The sequence below is a fragment of the Nerophis lumbriciformis genome, linkage group LG27, assembly GCF_033978685.3.
Source record: "Nerophis lumbriciformis linkage group LG27, RoL_Nlum_v2.1, whole genome shotgun sequence".
NCBI classification, from domain to species: domain Eukaryota; kingdom Metazoa; phylum Chordata; class Actinopteri; order Syngnathiformes; family Syngnathidae; genus Nerophis; species Nerophis lumbriciformis.
In genome coordinates, this window is record NC_084574.2 from 19,459,317 (window position 1) to 19,469,133 (window position 9,817).

Genomic DNA, 9,817 nt, shown 5'->3' on the forward strand with positions numbered 1-9,817 from the left:
ACGCTCATCTTGGCAACAACAGTGAAACCTGGAGAGGCGTGATTGGGAAGAATGGCCGCCCGGATCTGAACCCGAGTGGTGTTTTGTTATTGGACTTTTGTGCTCGTCACAGATTGTCAATAACAAACACCAAGTTCAAACATAAGGGTGTCCATATGTGCACTTGGCACCAGGACACCCTAGGCCTCAGTTCCATGATCGATTTTGTAGTTGTGTCATCGGATTTGCGGTCTCATGTTTTGGACACTCGGGTGAAGAGAGGGGCGGAGCTTTCTACCGATCACCACCTGGTGGTGAGTTGGCTGCGATGGTGGGGGAGGATGCCTGACAGACCTGGCAGGCCCAAACGCATTGTGAGGGTTTGCTGGGAACGCCTCCGGAAGAACTTTGAACATGCCTTGAGGGAGGCGCTGGACATTGAGTCTGAGTGGACCATGTTCCGTGCCTCTCTTGTCGAGCCGGCTGATTGGAGCTGTGGCCGCAAGGAGTTTGGTGCCTGTCTTGGCGGTAATCCTAGAACCCGCTGGTGGACACCAGCAGTGAGGGATGCCGTCAAGCTGAAGAAAGAGTCTATCGGGTCCTTTTGGCTCATGGGACTCCAGAGGCAGCCGACAGGCCAAGCGAAGTGCGGCTTCAGCGGTCGCAGAGGCAAAAACTCGGACATGGGAGGAGTTTGGAGAAGCCATGGAAAACGACTTCCAGACGGCTTCGAAGCGATTCTGGACCACCATCCGCCGGCTCAAGGGGGGGGAGCAGTGCACTGTAACACCGTGTATGGTGAGGTTGGTGCGCTGCTGACCTCTACTGCAGCTGTTATTGATCGGTGGAGGGAATACTTCGAAGACCTCCTTAATCCCACCAACATGTCTTCCTATGAGGAAGCAGTGCCTGGGGAATCTGTGGTGGGCTCTCCTATTTCTGGGGCTGAGGATGCCAAGGTAGTTAAAAAGCTCCTCAATGGCAACGCCCTGGGGGTGGATGAGATCCGTCCGGAGTTCCTTAAGGCTCTGGATTCTGTGGGGCTGTCTTGGTTGACAAGACTCTGCAACATCGCGTGGAAATCGGGGGCGGTACTTCTGGATTGGGAGACCGGGGTGGTGGTTCCTCTCTTTAAGAAGGGGAACCAGAGGGTGTGTTTCAACTATCGTGAGATCACACTCCTCAGTCTTCCCGGTAAGGTCTATTCATGTGTACTGGAGAAGAGGCTACGCCGGATAGTCGAACCTCGGATTCAGGAGGAACAGTGTGGTTTACGTCCTGGTCGTGGAACTGCGGACCAGCTTTATACTCTCGGCAGGGTCCTTGAGGGTGCATGGGAGTTTGCCCAACCAGTCTACATGTGCTTTATGGACTTGGAGAAGGCATTCGACCATTTACCCCTGGAAGTCCTGTGGGGAGTGCTTAGAGAGTATGGGGTAACAGACTGTCTTATTGTGGCGGTTCGCTCCCTTTGCAAGAGTCAGAGCTTGGTCCGCATTGCCGGCAGTAAGTCGGACCCGTTTCCAGTGAGGGTTGGACTCCGCCAAGGCTGCCCTTTGTCACCAATTCTGTTCATAACCTTTATGGACAGAATTTCTAGGCGCAGTCAGGGCGTTGAGGGGATCCGGTTTGCTGTCTGCAGGATTAGGTCTCTGCTATTTGCAGATGATGTGGTCCTGATGGCTTCATCTGGCCAAGATCTTCAGCCCTCACTGGATCGGTTCGCAGACGAGTGTGAAGTGACTGGGATGTGAATCAGCACCTCCAAGTCCGAGTCCATGGTTCTCGCCCGGAAAAGGGTGGAGTGCCATCTCCGGGTTGGGGAGGAGATCTTGCCCCAAGTGGAGGAGTTCAAGGACCTCAGAGTCTTGTTCACGAGTGAGGGAAGAGTGGATCGTGAGATCGACAGGCGGAACGGTGCGGCGTCTTCAGTAATGCGGACGCTGTATTGATCCGTTGTGGTGAAGAAGGAGCTGAGCCGGAAGGCAAAGCTCTCGATTTACCGGTCGATCTACGTTCCCATCCTCACCTATGGTCATGAGCTTTGTGTCATGGCCGAAAGGACAAAATCACGGGTACAAGCGGCCAAAATGAGTTTCCTCCGCCGGGTGGCGGGGCTCTCCCTTAGAGATAGGGTGAGAAGCTCTGTCATCCGGGAGGAGCTCAAAGTAAAGCCATTGCTCCTCCATTTCGAGAGGAGCCAGATGAGGTGGTTCGGGCATCTGGTCAGGATGCCACCCGAACGCCTCCCTAGGGAGGTGTTTCGGGCACGTCCGACCGGTAGGAGGCCCAGGAAGACCCAGGAAACGGGAAGCTTATCTCTCCCGGCTGGCCTGGGAACGCCCCAGGATCCCCCGGGAGGAGCTGGACGAAGTGGCTGGGGAGAGGAAAGTCTGGGCTTCCCTGCTTAGGCTGCAGCCCCCGCGACCCGACCTCGGATAAGCGGAAGAAAATGGATGGCTGGATGGAGGAGTTATGTTTAAATAACTGTCATAAAGAGTAAAACCTCATTTTTGTATTTGTAAACCTTACCAAAACAACTGATTTTAGTAAAACTCACACAGATTCAATATTACAGGCATTTTTAGACATTTTGCTTATTTGGTGTAGGAATTATGATGGAATATATTGTTTTTGCTTATTTCGCATTATCTCAGGATTTTAAGAACTTTACTGTCATATAGAGGAAACCAAATACTTTTTGTGTTTGCAAGCCTTAAAAAAGCATATGTTTTGTGTAAAACTCACAAGAATGCCTTATTTCAGGCATTATTAGCCATTTTTTATGTGTAGTTTAGGCATACTTGCCAATACTCCTGGATTTTCCAGGAGACTCCCGAAATTCAGCGCCTCTCCCGAAAACCTCCCGGGACAAATTTTCTCCCGAAAATCTCCCGAAATTCAGGCTGATCTGAGTGAGGACAGCCTGTATTCACGTCTGCTTTCCCACAATATAAACAGCATGCCTACCCAATCACGTTATAACTGTAGAATGATCGAGGGCGAGTTCTTGGTTTCTTATGTGGGTTTATTGTTAGGTAGTTTCATTAACGTCCTCCCACCGCGGTAACAACACAAAACAACAGCAGTCACGTTTTCGTCTACCGTAAAGCAGTTTGTCTGCCGTAAACAGCAATGTTGTGACACTCTTTAAACAGGGCAACACTGCCATCTACTGTACATGCATATGTGACAATAACATCCAGGGTTTTTAGAGAGTGCAGTGCACAACTGGGCACACAACAAGGAGACAAAGCAGAAGAACGCGGAAGATACAGCCATGGCGACGCCGACGACGAGTAAGATGAAGAAACACGCTTATAAGTTCCAAGCCGCAGCTGCGATTGGACCTGGATAGCCTCCGGGAAGAAGTAGTGGAATACCAAGTGCTTGGCAGTGAAGATCTTCCTCAGGAAGCAAAGATTGACCGGTTTTTGGCCATGCTCGGGAGGGATGGAAAATTCTCGTGCATTTGATGAAAGCACTTTTGTGCGTGCCACACAGCAATGCATCATCAGAGAGGGTGTTCAGCATGGTTATAAAAATAGTGACAGAAAATAGAACAAGGATGGACAATTCAACCCTTAACTCAACAATGAGTAGATGAGTGTTATGTGTGTGTATATGTGTAAATAAATGAAAACTGAAATTTAAGTATTTATTTAATTTATTTATATATATATATATATATATATATATATATATATATATATATATATATATGTCTTATATCTCCTGATGATTGAGGGAACCCCTCATGAAACAGGCCTGTAGAGATGAAGTAGTCTTGTGATTTTTTCCCCCACACATACATATATATATATATATATATATATATATATATATATATATATATATATATATATATATATATATATATATATATATGTCTTAATAAGGTTATCCAAGAAATAGTGCTCGATACCGTAGTAGAGCGCAATATATGTATGTGTGGGGAAAATTTTTTATTTTTTTTCCCCACACATACATATATATATATATATATATATATATATATATATATATATATATATATATATATATATATATATATATATATATATATATATATATATATGAAATACTTGACTTGGTGAATTCTATCTCTAAATATACTCCTCCCCTCTTAACCACACCCCCAACCACGCAATATATATATATGAAATACTTGACTTGGTGAATTCTAGCTCTAAATATACTCCTCCCCTCTTAACCACACCCCCAACCACGCCCCCCCCTCCCCCCCCCCCCCCCCCCCCCCCACCCCCGACCATGCCTTCCCCACCCCCACCTCCTGAAATCGGAGGTCTCAATGTTGGCAAGTATGAGTTTAGGAGTTATGTTTAAATAACTGTCATATTGAGTGTGGCAGTTATACTGTCATTATGTGTAAAACCTAATTTTGTATTTGCAAACCTTATAAAAACAACTGATTCTAGTAAAACATAGATTCAATTTTACAGGCATTTTTAGACATTTTACATGTTTGGTTTAGGAGTTGTGTTTGAATACATTTTTTATTGCTATTTTCGTTAGGGCAAGGATGACCGGCAGGAGGCCACGGGGAAGACCCAGGACACATTGGGAAGACTATCATTCAAGTACCTTGGGGTGTGGGTGGACAATAAGCTGCACCGGACTGTTAACACAGACCACTCTTACAGGAAAGGACAGAGCTGTACTTCCTGAGGCGGCTGTCCTTTGTCCCACACGCCATTAGACTGTACAACTCTTCTCTGGGGGGAGGGGGGCTACTAGGATGACAGGGGATGCAAATCAATAAGAGTGCAATATTTTTTCAAAACATGGTCACTACTGCCTAGTTTCTCTTGTTATATTCCTATTTTACTGTTATATTTTTATTCTCATTGTTGCTTTTTATTTTTATTCTATTGTAATATGTTTCTATTTTGTTTCAATTTATACCCCCATTATTTACTTTTCACTTTTTACAATTTTGTACACTACTGCTGGAATTTAAATTTTCCTGAGGGAACTCTCCTGAAGGAATCAATAAAGTACTATGTATCTATCTATTTATGTCTCCTGGCTGGCCTGTAAATGCCTCGGGATCCCCCGAGAAGAGCTGGACAAAGTGGCTGTGGAGAGGAAAGTCTGGGCTTCTCTGCTTAGGCTGCTGCCCCCGCAACCTGACCTCGGATAAGCAGGAAGAAAATGGATGGATTTAGTATGACAGTTATACTGTCATATTAAGTAAAAAACTAACTTGTGTCTTTGCAAGCATTAGAAAATATATTTTTTCTAGTAAAACTCACAAAGATACATAACTCAAGGCATTATTAGCCATTTTGCATGTGTGGTTTAGGACTTATGTTTAAATAATCGTCAGATTGAGTGTGACAGTATACTGTGGTAAAACCCATATTTTGTAATTGCAAACCTTATGAAAACAAATGATTCTACTAAAACTCACATGGATACAATATTACAGGCATTTTTAGACATAATGCATGTTTGGTTTTGGAGTAATGTTTATATAACTTTCATATTTTGTATGACAGTAATACTGTCATATTGAATAAAAAAAACTAACTTGTATCTGTACAAACCTTAAAAAATATTTTTTTTTTCAGTAAAACTCACAAAGAGACATTTCTCCAGGCATTATTAGCCATTGTGCACATGTGGTTTAGGAGTTATGTTTAAATAAATGTCCAATTGAATGTGGCAGTTATACTGTTATTATGAGTAAAACCTAATTTTTGTAAATGTTAACCTTACCACAATACCTGATTCTGTTAAAACTCACATTTATTCAATATTACAAGCATTTTTAGACATTTTACATGTTTGGTTTAGAGTTGTGTTTGAATACATTTGTATTGCTTTTTTCATTAGGGGAAGTCCGACGGGCAGGAGGCCGCGGGGAAGACCCAGGACACATTGGGAAGACTATGTCTCCCGGCTGGGCTGTCGAACGCCTCGGGATCCCCCGAGAAGAGCTGGACGAAGTGGTTGGGGATAGGGAAGTCCGGGCTTCTCTGCTTAGGCTGCTGCCCCTGCAACCGGACCTCGGATAAGCGGAAGAAAATGGATGGATTTAGTATGACAGTTATTCTGTCATATTAAGTAAAAAAAACTAACTTAGAAAATATATTTTTTCTAGTAAAACTCACAAAGAGACATTTCTCCAGGCATTATTAGCCATTTGGCATGTGTGGTTTAGGAGTTATGTTTAAATAACTGTCAGATTGAGTGTGACAGAATACTGTGAGTAAAACCCATATTTTGTATTTGCAAACCTTACAAAAACAACTGATTCTAGTAAAACTCACATGGATACAAAATTACAGGCATTTTTAGAGATAATGCATGTTTGGTTTTGGAGTTATGTTTATATAACTTTCATATTTAGTATGACAGTAACACTGTCATATTGAGTAAACAAAACTAACTTGTGTCGGTACAAACATTACGAAATATTTTTTTTCCAGTAAAACTCACAAAGAGACATTTCTCCTGGCATTAATAGCCATTGTGCTAGTGTGGTTTAGGAGTTATGTTTAAATAGATGTCAAATTGAATGTGGCAGTTATACTGTCATTATGAGTGAAACCTAATTTTTGTAATTGTAAACCTTACCAAAATACCTGATTCTGGTAAAACTCACATAGATTCAATATTACATGCATTTTTAGACGGATTGCATTTGGTTTTGGAGTTTTGATTATACAACTTTCATATTTAGTATGACAGTTATACCATTGAGTAAAAAAAAACCCTAACTTGTGTCTTTGCAAACCTTACAAAAGATCGTTATTCTAGTAAAGAATTAGACTTAGACTTAGACTTTATTTTTATTGTCATTCAAATTTGAACTTTACAGCACAGATAAGAACGAAATGTCGTAGTGCAGGATAAAAAAGCAATAAGGTGCATATTTCGATAAATAAATATATATAAATATATAAATACTATATATATATATATATATATATATATATATATATATATATATATATATATATATATATATATATATATATATATATATATACATATATATATATATATAATAAATAAATATATATAAATATATATAAATAGATAAATAGATTACTGTGCAGATAAATATATTGCACTTTTTCCACATGCACCCACGTTTATGGGTGTATGTTATATTGTTTATTTCATTCCAGCGAGTTAATTCATTTTGAGGGGAGTTGAGGAGATAATTTAATTATGATGCGTTCAAGAGTCTTACGGCCTGAGGGAAGAAGCTGCTACAGAAGCTGGAGGTTCTGCTTCGGAGGCTGCGGAACCTCTTTCTAGAGTCCAGCAGTGAAAACTGTCCTTGGTGGGGGTGGGAGGAGTCTTTGCAAATTTTCTGAGCCCTGGTCAGGCAGCACTTTTTGCGATCTCCTGGATAGGAGGAAGAGGAGTCCTGATGATCTTTTCCGCCGTCCTCAGCACTCTCTGGAGATACTTCCAGTCTGAGGCACTGCAGGCTCCAGTCCAGACAGAGATGCTGTTGGTCAGCAGGCTCGCTATAACAACGATACATCTCTCCAAGCATTATTAGCTATTTTGCATTTGTTGTTTAGGAGTTATGTTTAAATAACTGTCAAAGTAAATAAAACCTAATTTTGGTATTTGAAAACCTTACAAAAACAACTGATTCTAGTAAAACTCACACAGATACAATATTACAGGCATTTTTAGACATAATACATGTTTGGTTTTGGAGTAATGTTTGGTGCACTGGAAGAATGGCCGTGCGCGACCCGAGGGTCCCTGGTTCAATCCCCACCTAGTACCAACCTCGTCATGTCCGTTGTGTCCTGAGCAAGACACTTCACCCTTGCTCCTGATGGGTGCTGGTTAGCGCCTTGCATGGCAGCTCCCTCCATCAGTGTGTGTGAATGGGTAAATGTGGAAGTAGTGTCAAAGCGCTTTGAGTACCTTGAAGGTAGAAAAGCGCTATACAAGTACAACCCATTTATTTATTTATTTATATATAGTATGACAGCTATACTGTTATATTGAGTAAAAAAAACTAACTTGTGTCTTTACAAACCTTACACAATATATTTTTTCTAGTAAAACTCACAAAGAGACATTTCCCCAGGTATTATTAGCCATTGTGCATGTGTGGTTTAGGAGTTATGTTTAAATAAATGTCAAATTGAATGTGGCAGGTATACTGTCATGAGTAAAACCTAATTTTTGTAATTGTAAACCTTACCAAAATACCTGATTCTGGTAAAACTCACATAGATTGAATATTACATGCATTTTTAGACAGATTGCTTGTTTGGTTTTGGAGTTATGTTTTTACTACTTTCATATTTAGTATGACAGTTATACTGTCATATTGAGTAAAAAAAACAACTAACTTGCGTCTTTGCAAACCTTACAAAAGATCATTATTCTGGTAAAGACTTAGACTTTCTTTTTATTGTCATTCAAATTTGAACTTTACAGTATAGATAACACAATTTCATTACATATACAGCGCTTTTTGCGATCTCCTAGGTAGGAGGAAGAGGATTCCTGAAGATCTTTTCCGCCGTCCTCACCACTCTCTGGAGAGACTTCCAGTCTGAGGCACTGCAGGCTCCAGTCCAGACAGAGATGCTGTTGGTCAGCAGGCTCTCTATAACAAAGATACAGTTCTCCAAGCATTATTAGCTATTTGCATTTGTTGTTTAGGATTTATGTTTAAATAACTGTCATAGTGAGTAAAACCTAAATTTTGTATTTGCAAACCTTACAAAAACAATTGATTCTAGTAAAACTCACAGATACAATATCACAGTCATTTTTAGACATAATGCATGTTTGGTTTTGGAGTGGTGTTTATATAACTTTCATATTTAGTATTACAGTAATACTGTCATATTGAGTAAAAAAAAAAAAAACTAACTTGTGTCTTTACAAACCTTACAAAACATTTTTCCCAGTAAAACTCAAAGATACATTTCTACAGGAATTATTAGCCATTTTGCATGTGCGGATTAGGATTTATGTTTAAATAACTGTCATATTGAGTGTGACAGTAAAGTCATAGTGAGTAAAACAAACTAACTTGTGTCTTTGCAATGCTTACAAAAGAAAATGTTACTAGTAAAACTCACAAAAGATACATTTCTTCATGCATTATTAGAAAATGTTCATGTGTAGTTTAGGAGTTATGTTTTAATAACTGTCAAATTGAGTGGCAGTTATACTGTCATTAAGTGTTAAACCTAATTTTTGTATTTGCAAACCTTACAAAAACAACTGATTCTAGTAAAACTCACATAGATTCAATATTGCAGGCATTTTAGACATTTCACATGTTTGGTTTAGGAGTTGTGTTTGAATACATTTTAATTGCTTTTTTCGTTACGGCAAGTCCGACCGGCAGGAGGCCACGGGGAAGCCCCAGGACACATTGGGAAGACTATGTCAGCCGGCTGGCCTGGGAACGCTTCGGGATCTCCCGAGAAGAGCTGGACGAAGTGGCTGGGGAGAGGGAAGTCTGGGCTTCTCTGCTTAGGCTGCTGCCCCCGCAACCCGACCTCGGATAAGCGGAAGAAAATGGATACATTTAGTATGACAGTTATACTATTATATTGAGTAAAAAAAACTAACTTGTGTCTTTAAAAACCTTACAAATTATATGTTTTCTAGTAAAACTCACAAAGATACATCTCCAGGCATTATAAGCCATTTTGCATGTGGTTTAGGGGTTATGTTTAAATAACTGCCATATTGAATGTGGCAGTTATACTGTCATTATGAGTAAAACCTAATTTTTGTAATTGTAAACCTTACCAAAATACCTGATTCTGGTAAAACTCACATAGATTCAATATTACAGGCATTTTTAGAC